This window comes from Pseudophryne corroboree, chromosome 3, assembly GCF_028390025.1.
Source record: "Pseudophryne corroboree isolate aPseCor3 chromosome 3, aPseCor3.hap2, whole genome shotgun sequence".
Classification (NCBI taxonomy): domain Eukaryota; kingdom Metazoa; phylum Chordata; class Amphibia; order Anura; family Myobatrachidae; genus Pseudophryne; species Pseudophryne corroboree.
Window position 1 is genome coordinate 728,714,396 of NC_086446.1, and position 11,901 is coordinate 728,726,296.

The window sequence follows — 11,901 nt, forward strand, 5'->3', positions numbered from 1 at the left end:
GTGTCTGCTTATACCTACTGCAAATTGTAATAGCGCAATGTGTGGGGCTTCTAAGAAAGAAAAATAAAGTGTTTTCAAAAAGAAAATTGTCACAGAACAAACACGAAGATAACTTCATTCAGGAACGACAATGGTTGGCGAGTTCAAATAAAGCTATTATCACTTTATCCACGTTATTATTTAATTCATCCCCATTCACTTTTGTTCATGGGTGGGGGCACAGTCTTTGCCAGCAAAAGAAATCAAGGTGGGGGGGGGGGCAACTGACACCCCCTCCCTCCCCTGTGGTTCCTACACCCCTGCACAGTCGTTCAATCAATTATGACCAATGAACAGATGGAAATAGAAGTATGGACACATATCCCAAGAAGTGGCTCCTACATTATCTGATGCATCTCGGATATTATTTGCTCCAGCAAAACAACTATAATACTTACATTTTGCTGCATCTTCTTTGCCCAAGTGAAATGTCAGAGGTGCGAACTTGACCACATCTTACATGGAATTTATTATGTGAATACTACAGACATATCCTTCTTCTCTTTCAGGCCAGAAGTATTTTGATTTTTGATCCTTTTATATGCAAGTGTAGTTTTGATTCAGTTCTGTTGATCATTGACTGATTGGAAAGCACTGAAGATTTAACCATGCTTGCTTATTTTTCCTTGCTTCCACAAGCGTAGTCCACACTACACTGACATCCATTTGTCCCACACACCTTCTTAAACAATACTGTAGGGTCTTCTTCAGTATGAAGCAGCTATATCCAGTGAGGGACTCCTACCTGTGTCATTTCGGGGAGACAGCGTTTGTACGCATGCAAAAAAAAAAAAAAAAAACATCTTGCATTTGCTGCAGCAGCTATATGCCCAGGTAGAATTAGCGGAGTAGCAGGGGAGTGGCTTCTTACTGAAAGCACTTTCTGCCTATCGCAGTCTAGACTGCCAGTCCCAAGAGGAGGAAACCTCTCCCCCTCGGACTGGCTATCCTCTGTGATTGACAAATATCCCCTTTTGTAGCACCAATCTGCACTGTGAATAGTATTTGCACACTTTATTGGGGGGGGGGGCGTGGTCACATCTCCTGGATGTGGCCACGCCCCTTAGTATCACCTGGTGCCCACAGATGTCTCAACAGCCCTGCTGGTATGTAATACTTGAAACAGAAAGCTCCAGTTAATGTAATATTAATCCAAAATCAACAATGAACAAATCAGATCTAATCCCACATTAATATTCTGCCAAAACATGGCTTTTATCCTCCATTCAAGTTCAACACATAAATTGAAAGCCTAAAAAATGAATACAAAGCCCCAATAATTACCACACATAAAAATGATACATGAAATAAATATAAATAGCTTAAAATTAATAGAACACTCTTTCATTTAAACACACCCAGCTAAAATGAAATTAATTAATTTAAACATGCCTTCCAGATTATTATTATTATTTATTATTATTAACACGCCCTTCGATTAATTACCGTTTACAGTACCTTCCAACTCCTGGCATCAAAATGAGACAGGCGCTTGTTCTTCTGCCTGCCCTGCTGTATCCACCACTCAATTCCTGGCAGTTGTAATAGTTCACTGTGTATCTGTGAGTGTTAAACACAGCATAGTGGTAATGCAGTCTTCTGCCTGACGTCTATCACACTCGTAATCACCTGCTAAGGTCTGTGCAGCCAGGGCTGCCATCATACACGGTGAGGCCAGGGACTGACAAAATAGGCAGGGCTCTCCCCGCCCCTATACATACACCCTAATACATTCACATAAATACAATGAAAATGCCAGCTCCGCATCAAATACAAAGAAAAAGCCAGTTCTACATAACACACCCCTGCTCCCTTCATGTGTCACTCCAGCCCCCCTATATGCCCCTCCAGTCAGTCCCATGTATCACTCCAGCCAGCCCCCCTGATGTGCCCCTCCAGCGAGAAACCCTAATGTGCCCCTCCAGCCAGCCCCCCTGATGTGCCCCTCTAGCGAGTACCCCTAATGTGCCCCTCCAGCCTAACCCCATGATATGCCCCTCCAGACTCAAACCAAAGAAAAAAACCTTATTGTGCACCTGCGCCTGCTCCTCTTTTAAACAAGCCCCTCCTTGTGCTGTTCTTGGCTATTTCTCCAGCCACTAGCAATAATCTGCTGGGGCGCAATGTAATGTAGCCCCCACCGCACCCCCCCATCCCCCACCGCACCTATCGCCTTATCCATCTCTTACTTGCAGGCTGCGCCAGCCGACACTAAAATAAACCACTGCGCTGCCTACACTGACTGGCCGGGGTGACCCCCATTCTGTTTCCGGACCCGGGACTCCGGTCCTGGCGGTCCCCCCTGATGGTGACCCAGAGTGCAGCCTCACAGAGTGGAAGTTTAAACATTCTTTATATTGCTTTTCAATTATTTAATGGAACATATCTAATAACACTCAGGGGAGATTCATTTTAACGTATTATCACTTAGTGGGAAACCTATCAAGCCTTCTAAAAAGTGGACAAGAGGAGGAGTTGCTAATAGTTGCCAATCAGCATCTATCTATCTATCTATCTATCTATCTATCTATCTATCTATCTATTTATCTATCTATTTATCTATCTATCTAGCTATCATTTTCTAGGATGTACTGGATAAATGCTAGTTAGAAGCTTAATAATTGCTATGGGAAACATCTCCACTTGTCTACATCTTACTCTTTAGAACGTGTCCTAGATTTTCCCCATAATTCAGTAGCCAAATATCACTAGTTTTCTATAGGCAGCGCAGGACATTAGCGGTTGCAGTGAAGTCATGCATCCAAACATTTTGAAGTGCTTCTTCCGGACTCTGGTGTGCGTGTCAAAAAGAGGACATGGGGGTAAATTTACTAAGATGGGAGTTCTATTTAAGATGGGATGTTGCCCATAGCAACCAATCAGATTCTACTTCTCATTTATCTAGCACCTTCCAGAAGATAATACCTGGAATCTGATTGGTTGCTATGGGCAACATCCCATCTTAAATAGAACTCCCATCTTAGTAAATTTACCCCATGGTCTTGCAGGAAAGGGGGCTGCAGAAAGCGGAACAGTTGGATGGTATGGTGTAGTGACTGACTGAATGTTCTTAGCGGTCATCACACTGAATTAACTCGGCCCCCTTCCCTGCCCCCTCAGAGTCTAGGCCCCGATGTTTAATCCTAGTGACTTCTCCCTTTGTAGTCATATTATAGAGCAGGGGTGACCAACCAGTCAGAGGCAAAGAGCCCAAAAATATCTGTAGTAAAGTTAAAGAGTCAGTATCATGCGCACGCCGTAGGAGCACGTGCAAAAATGGGGCATGGCCTAACTGGCACAAGGCCACGCAACATTTTTGTGTGCATGCCTTCAGTATGATGATTGTAGGAGCATAACCATGGGTGCCCCCCCCCCTTTTTTTTGTCTCATTGGGGGCAAGAGACACTAAAGCAATCCAGATCCACATAAAATATTCTGAAACAAGCCAGTCTCCCCCCCTTTACTTTGTGCCTCTCAGCCTACCACCCTTCACTCTGTGCCTCTACCTACCACCCTTCACTCTGTGCCTCTCAGCCTGCTCCCCCTTCACTCAGAGCCTCTCAGCCTGCTCCCCCTTCACTCTGTGTGTCACGTCTAGCAAAGTTTGAGGACCGGCAGCTGAGATTTGCCCGAGGAGGTAGCAGGCTGTGAATGAACCAGATGAGGGGGCTGGATATAGTTCCTTCGCATGGGACACGGAGCAATGAAGAACGTAGGCGGGGTTTGAGAGTCAATGGAAAGTATTTATTATGTACAGGGCTGAGCTAGAGGACCGAGGCTGGAACACGATGGTTAAAGACGTGGCAGGGGGCGAAGAACTGTGAACTGTGATTTGAAAGACGAGACTGTAGATAAACTGTGGAACTGTGGATGGTGGTTGAAGACGTGGCTGGAGACAAGGACTGTGGACTGTGGCTTGGAAAACGAAGCTGAAGATAATAATCTGCAGACTGTGGTCGGTGGTACAAAGGCGTGGCTGGTGAAGGAGATCTGTGGAGTGTGGCTTGAAAGACGAGGCAGAAGACCTGGGGCTGACTGTGCCCAAAGAGTCTTACTGGACTGGGTTTTCCAGGAGCGCTTCCACAGGCAGTAACAGGCTAGAAACGGCAGGGCTGCAGCAGCAACAGAGAATCGACCAAGCAGGATCAGGAGGAACCAGAATACAGCAGGAATCCTGGGAGCACAGGCTAAAGCACCTACAACAGGCTTGTAACTTGAAGCACTGGCATCCCTGTCCTAAACCAGCCCCCTTTTATAGGGAGAGCTTCCCCTGGATTGGCTGGAAGAAACAGGAAACAGGAACTATGCTTAAACTTGGTCTCCAACATGGCGGCGCCCAGTAATGCAGACCTTTTTGCAAAGCCACAATGCTCACTGCCCCTGGTCTCCTAGCAAGGGCTCAGCAAGAGCGACCCGCTGTAGCGGCGTCCCGCCACCACGAGCGGACCCCCTCACCGCCGCTACTGCTGCCCATGGATCCGGCGCAGCAGCCCACCTCCGCCACTGCCCGCACATCGCCAAGGAAGCCAGCCCCGCGGCCCCAGCATACCGGTAAGACTCCGGACACTGACAGTACCCCCCCTTTGCGGGTGGACTCCGGACACCTATGTGGTTTAGTTGGAAACTTGGCATGAAATGTCCAAAGAAATCTTGGAGCATGGACATCCTCAGCATTTACCCAAGATCTCTCCTCTGGCCCGTACCCCTTCCAATCAACAAGGTACTGGATGCGACCATAACGTCTGCGAGAATCGAGGATCTTGTGAATCTCAAATTCGTCTCCATGTGCTGATTGGATCTTGGGTGATTTAGGCACAGCGGGTCTGAACCGATTGAGTACCAATGGTTTTAAGAGAGAAATATGAAATGCATTAGGAATTCTCAACTGCGGAGGTAATTTCACTTTGTAAGCCACAGGATTCAACACTTTTTCGATTGGGTAAGGCCCAATAAATCTGGGAGCAAACTTTTTTGTAGGAACCTTTAATCTTAGGTTACGTGTGGAAACCCAAACCCGATCTCCTACCTTAAGGCTTGGTACAGCTTTTCGTTTCATATCTGCATAGGTCTTATATCTCTTGGATGTCTTGAGCAAAGTCTTGTGAACTTGTTTCCAGGCTTCAGTAAATTGGCGAAGTGTTGACTCTGCGGCAGGAACCTCAAGCATAGGCAGAAGTTGGAAGTCAGGAACTCTTGGAGGGTAACCATAATTAATGAAGAATGGAGAAGAGTTTGTGGCAGAGTGATAAAGATTGTTATGGGCAAATTCTGTGAATGGGAGGAAGTCCAGCCAGTCGTCCTGTGAGGAGGACATGAATAAACGCAGAAAAGTCTCCAGATCCTGGTTCACTCTCTGTGTTTGACCATCCGTTTGGGGATGATATCCTATGGAGAAGTTTAATTTCACACCAAGAGCAAAACATAGGGATCTCCAAAACTTGGCCACAAATTGAGGACCTCTATCAGACACAATTTCCTGTGGTAGACCATGGAGTCGAAAGATCTCTGCTATAAACAATTTTGCCAACTGGGATGCAGATGGAAGATTAGCCAGAGGAACAAAGTGTGCCATTTTAGAGAATCGGTCAACTATGACCCATACGGTGTTCCGCCCACCAGACGTACGTAAATCTGTAGTAAAGTCCATAGAAATATGCGTCCATGGTCTTAGTGGTACCGGCAAAGGATGGAGTAACCCAGCTGGTGGACCCTTGGGACTTTTATGCTGAGCACATTTTGGACAGGCAGCTACGAATTCCTGAACGTCAGTCCTGAGATGAGGCCACCAGTAGGAGCGCTGAATGAATTTAAGTGTCTGACCGTGATACAAGAAATTTCACAAGTGTGCCCGTTACAATTATACGGTTAATGACTGATAATTAATGCACTCTGAACAGGTGATGTTTTCTATTGTGGTGCTGACAATAAATAAACAATACCAATACACAGTAACTAATAAGAAAAAATGTGTGTATTTGTTTTCTGCAGTGACAACGTCTGCTGTATGCAGAGAGGGGGGGGGGGGGGGGCGTCCGGGAAGGGGATGGGAAAGAGTAATATTGGTGCTTTGGATACGGCAGTAACCTTCAAGTATATAGGAACACCCTCAGATGGGTGTGCTGGTGCTCCACTTCTAGAGGTGGCGTCCCACCTAAGTAGTGGAATGGTGTCCTTGATTGAAATGTGGATAGTCCAGAGCCAATAGCAATAATAATAAGTAGAATGTCTTATTGATAAGAATGGAGTCCAGTAGATGAGGCGTGGGGTACCCCTGAGTGACCACTTGCAGTGCGGGGACTGGGACAGAGCTAGTGCTCAAGGTAATGAGGACTCCGGACAAACCGTGTCCCCTTTATGTCCTGATCTACCCCGATGTCGCTCTAGTGAGCGCACCGCTGTTCTCTGGATGACAGGGGATCGGTTGTTTGTCTTGGAGAGAGAGAAGGACACTGCTTCTAGCCCTATAGGGCTATCCGCTTTGCCTTTTCCTCTCCTACAGAGTCCCTTACCTGATCGCTGCTGCTCTGTCTTCTTTCCCTCCGCCCGCTGTCTCCTCCGATGTCTCTGCTTCAGCTGCGTCCGGCGTCCTCCCTCACTTCCGGGTTGTCCCGATCACGTGACCGCAGTGAGGTCTCGATGATTATCGGCTCTCTCCACGTACTTTCCTCCTCCTCTTACTCTTTAGTGTGCGGCTCTGATATGAATGTCCTTGGCTTATTGTGATTGTTTTGATGATGCTGCTCCAACGCATATCGGCCAGTGTTGGCCTTCGTCAGGGTGTCCTTGTCTGCCATTTTAGGTGTGGGCTATTTATGCCCACAAGGAAGGAGGGGCATATGTTAATTAGTCCATAAGTGTCTGACCGCCCGCATGGCCCATGAAGGAGGAGGAGTGAGCCCATGTAAGAAGTTTTTTTGCGAAGATTTGGTGCAACAAAGATCTTCCCTGGAGGAGGAAGTGGAGAGGTATTACTTGCTGAAAAAGAGGTGGATTCCAGGATAAATTGCTCTTTTGAATGGTCAGAGGGTTCTTCTGAACCTAGGGAGTGAGATAATGCATCTGCCTTTTTGTTGAGGGAACCTAGTCGGTAACTGAGTTTAAAATTAAAACGGGTAAAGAAGAGTGCCCATCTTGCTTGGCGTGGGTTCAGACATCGGGCTGACTGTAGATACAATAGGTTCTTGTGATCCGTGGTCACTGAAATTGGATGCTGAGCTCCCTCCAACAAATACCTCCACTCCTCAAAGGCCAACTTAATTTCCAGTAATTCCTGTTCCCCAATAACGTAATTCTGTTCAGCGGTGGAGAATCTTCTCGAGAAGAACGCACAAGGATGGACCTTCTTGTCCTCGAAAAACTGGGATAATACTGCTCCCACTCCCACAGTAGAGGCATCAACCTCCACCAAGAACGGACGGCTGAGATCGGGTTGTCGAAGAACTGGAGCAATCGTGAAGGCCTCCTTTAAAGATGAAAAAGCTTCCAAAGCCTCAGGAGACCACTTGGCAGGATCGGCTCCCTTCCTAGTTAATGCGGTTATAGGAGCTATGATAGAAGAATAATTTTGAATGAATCTTCGGTAGAAGTTAGCAAACCCTAGGAAACGTTGAATTCCTTTAAGGGTAGCTGGAAGCGCCCAATCCTGAATCGCCTGGACTTTAGCGGGGTCCATCTGTAACATCTGCCCTGAGAGAATGTAACCGAGGAATGGAATCGTGGGTACTTCAAAGATGCACTTCTCTAACTTACAGAATAACTGATTCCTTCGTAAACGAGTTAACACTTCTTTGACTTGTTCCCGATGGGTCTTCAGATCCCTAGAAAAAATGAGGATGTTATCCAGATACACTACCAAGCAGTCGTAGAGGAGATCTCTGAAGATTTCGTTAACGAACTCTTGAAAGACTCTTACATAGGCCAAAATGCATTACCAGGTATTCGTAATGGCCGTCGCGGGTATTAAATGCCATCTTCCATTCGTCCCCTGGGCGAATACGTATAAGATTGTAGGCCCCCCGTAAGTCCAACTTAGTAAATACAGTAGCTCTTTTAACACGGTCTAACAGTTCTCGAATCAGAGGTAACGGATATCTGTTTTTAACTGTTATGTCATTGAGACCTCTATAGTCAATACAGGGCCGCAACCCCCGATCCTTCTTTTTGACGAAGAAAAATCCTGCTCCGGCCGGAGATGTAGAAGACCTGATGAACCCTTTCTCCAAGTTCTCCCGGATATACTCCGACATGGCCTGTGTCTCTGGAAGTGAGAGAGGGTAAATTCGTCCTCGGGGAGGAGTCTTACCGGGTACTAGCTCAATGGGACAATCCCAAGTACGATGCAGAGGCAAGGTGTCCGCCCCATGCTTACTGAAAACATCTTAAAAAGCTTGGTACTCCACAGGAAGGCTGGAAGGGCTGGAAGAACAGAGAGGTCTAACTGAAGGTAAACAGTTCTGGAAGCAGTCTTGTCCCCAAGAGAGAACATCAATAGTTTGCCAATCTATGTGGGGGTTGTGTCTGATTAACCATGGAAACCCTAGGATTAGTTCATGAGATGCTTTAGGAATTACAAGGAAAGAGATTTTTTCTGAATGGAGAACTCCGACCTTCATCTTGAGAGGAATAGTACGAAAGGATATAATCCCCTCAGGGATATAACTTCCATCCACTGCGGTAACAGAAATGGTACGATCCAAAGGAACTGTTTGTATTCCAGATCGTTTGACCAGAGCTGACGTAATTAAACTTTTGGCGGCTCCGGAGTCGAGTAGTGCAGGGATGAGAAGAGAAGAAGAAGGGAGCTCCAATTGGGTTAACAGGACAGACTCTTTCTTGGTATGTAATTCTGAGAATTCTCCTAGCTTGACCTCTCCAGCACAAACTAGGAGCGGGCGTTTCCCGGACGTAGATTGCAAGTTTTAACAAAGTGATCAGATGCACCACAATACAGGCAGAGGTTCCCTTGTCGCCGTCTCTGACGTTCTTCATTGGAGAGGCGGGAGCGATTAATCTGCAAGGGTTCTTCCGCAGTTGGTGATGATGGTGTTGGTGGAAGAACAACTCTAGGCTTAGGGCGATCTGACCGCAACCTCTCCATACAGCGCTCTCTGTACCTTAAGTCTAACTTATTGCATAAAGAAATTAGTTTATCCAACTTATCAGGTACGTCCTGAGTTGCGAGGTCATCTTTGATCTTTTCGGAGAGACCGCTCCAGAAAGCTGCAATGAGAGCCTCCTCGTTCCAGATCAGTTCTGAGGAAAGGGTGCGAAACTGGATCACGTACTGACTGACCGTACGCGTGCCCTGACGCAGGATCTCCAATGAGGTGGCAGAAGTCCTGCCCGGTTCGTCGAAGATTCTTCGAAAGGTGGCCATGAATTCTGGATAGTTAGATAAGATGGGATCCATCCTCTCCCACAATGGTGAAGCCCATTCCAACGCTTGCCCGGTAAGTAAAGAAATTATATAGGCTACTTTGGTTCGTGCTGATGGGAAGCTGGCCGACTGTAGTTCGAACTGGATTTCGCACTGGTTAAGAAACCCGCGGCATTGTTTTGGATTTCCATCGAATTTACTGGAAGGTGGCAAATGCAACCGTGGAAGTGGTACTGGTACAGGAGGGAGCGGGACTGGAGGTGCTAATGTGGGAGCAGCTGTAGATACTTGAGGGGCCGTCATGGCAACACAGAGAGAATCGAGACGTTCGGACATACTCTGCATGAACTGCACGATTTGAGATTGTGTGGGCTCCTGCTTATTTAAGCGAGACCAGATATCTGCAGTTCAATCCCCTCCTGAGGCCTGATCACCCGTCGAATCCATTTGGGCCAGTGCTTACTGTCACGTCTAGCAAAGTTTGAGGATCCGGCAGCTGAGATTTGCCCGAGGAGGTAGCAGGCTGTGAATGAACCAGATGAGGGGGCTGGATATAGTTCCTTCGCATGGGACACGGAGCAATGAAGAACGTAGGCGGGGTTTGAGAGTCAATGGAAAGTATTTATTATGTATAGGGCTGAGGTAGAGGACCGAGGCTGGAGCATGATGGTTAAAGACGTGGCAGGGGGTGAAGAACTGTGGACTGTGATTTGAAAGACGAGACTGTAGATAAACTGTGGAACTGTGGATGGTGGTTGAAGACGTGGCTGGAGACAAGGACTGTGGACTGTGGTTTGTTAAACGAGGCTGAAGATAATAATCTGCATGCTGTGGTCGGTGGTACAAAGGCGTGGCTGGTGAAGGAGATCTGTGGAGTGTGGCTTGAAAGACGAGGCAGAAGACCTGGGGCCGACTGTGCCCAAAGAGTCTTACTGGACTGGGTTTTCCAGGAGCGCTTCCACAGGCAGTAACAGGCTAGAAACGGCAGGGCTGCAGCAGCAACAGAGAACCGACCAAGCAGGATCAGGAGGAACCAGAATACAGCAGGAATCCTGGGAGCACAGGCTAAAGCACCTACAACAGGGTTGTAACTTGAAGCACTGGCATCCCTGTCCTAAACCAGCCCCCTTTTATAGGGAGAGTTTCCCCTGGATTGGCTGGAAGAAACAGGAACTATGCTTAAAACTTGGTCTCCAACATGGCGGCGCCCAGTAATGCAGACCTTTTTGCAAAGCCACAATGCTCACTGCTCCTGGTCTCCTAGCAACGGCTCAGCAAGAGCGACCCGCTGTAGCGGCGTCCCGCCGCCACGAGCGGACCCCCTCACCGCCGCTACTGCTGCCCATGGATCCGGCGCAGCAGCCCACCTCCGCCACTGCCCGCACATCGCCAAGGAAGCCAGCCCCGCGGCCCCAGCGTACCGGTAAGACTCTGGACGCTGACACTGTGCCTCTCAGCCTACCACCCTTCACTCTATGCCTCTCAGTCTACCACCCTTCACTCTGTGCCTCTACCACCCTTCACTCTGTGCCTCTTAGCCTGCTCCCCCTTCACTCTGTGCCTCTCAGCCTGCTCCACCTTTACTCTGTGCTTCTCAGCCTACCACCCTTCACTCTGTGCCTCTCAGCCTGCTCCCTCTTCACTCTGTGCTTCTCAGCCTACCACCCTTCACTCTGTGCCTCTCAGCCTACCACCCTTCACTCTGTGCCTCTCAGTCTACCACCCTTCACCCTGTGCCTCTCAGCCTGCTCCCCCTTCACCCTGTGCATCTCAGCCTGCTCCCCTTCACTCTGTGCCTCTCAGTCTACCACCCTTCACTCTGTGCCTCTCATCCTGCTCCCCCTTTACTCTGTGCCTCTCAGCCTACCACCCTTCACTCTGTGCCTCTCAGTCTACCACCCTTCACCCTGTGCCTCTCAGCCTACCACCCTTCATTCTGTGCCTCTCAGTCTACCACCCTTCACTCTGTGCCTTTCAGCCTACCACTCTTCACTCTGTGCCTCTCAGCCAACCACCCTTCACTCTGTGCCCCTCAGTCTACCACCCGTCACTCTGTGCCTCTCAGCCTACCCCTAATAGACAGGAAAAAACAGGCACCCAACTGACTTTTCAAACAATTGAATTCCCCCCTGTGTCTCTCAGCCTGCCCCCTTTACTCTGTGTCTCTCGTCCTGCCTTCTTTACTCTGTGTCTCTCAGCCTGCCCCCCACCCCCACATTTTCACATGGTGCCTCTCATCCTGCACTCCCTCCCTCCTTCTCTGTGTCTCTCAGCATCTTTCCCCTCTCTCCCCTCCGGTCACTGGTAGCTAGCCGCCCTCACCTTTATAACTGTGAGCAGATGGACAGTCACTGAGGCCAGACTGGTGCTGCTTCCTCGCGGCGCTGGCAGGAGGTCAGTCAGGGCAGGGACTGTGGCCGTGATGAAATTCCGATGTTGCGCTCCCTGCAGCCCTGCATGGTGGGTGGTGCAGTAAAGGCGGGTCC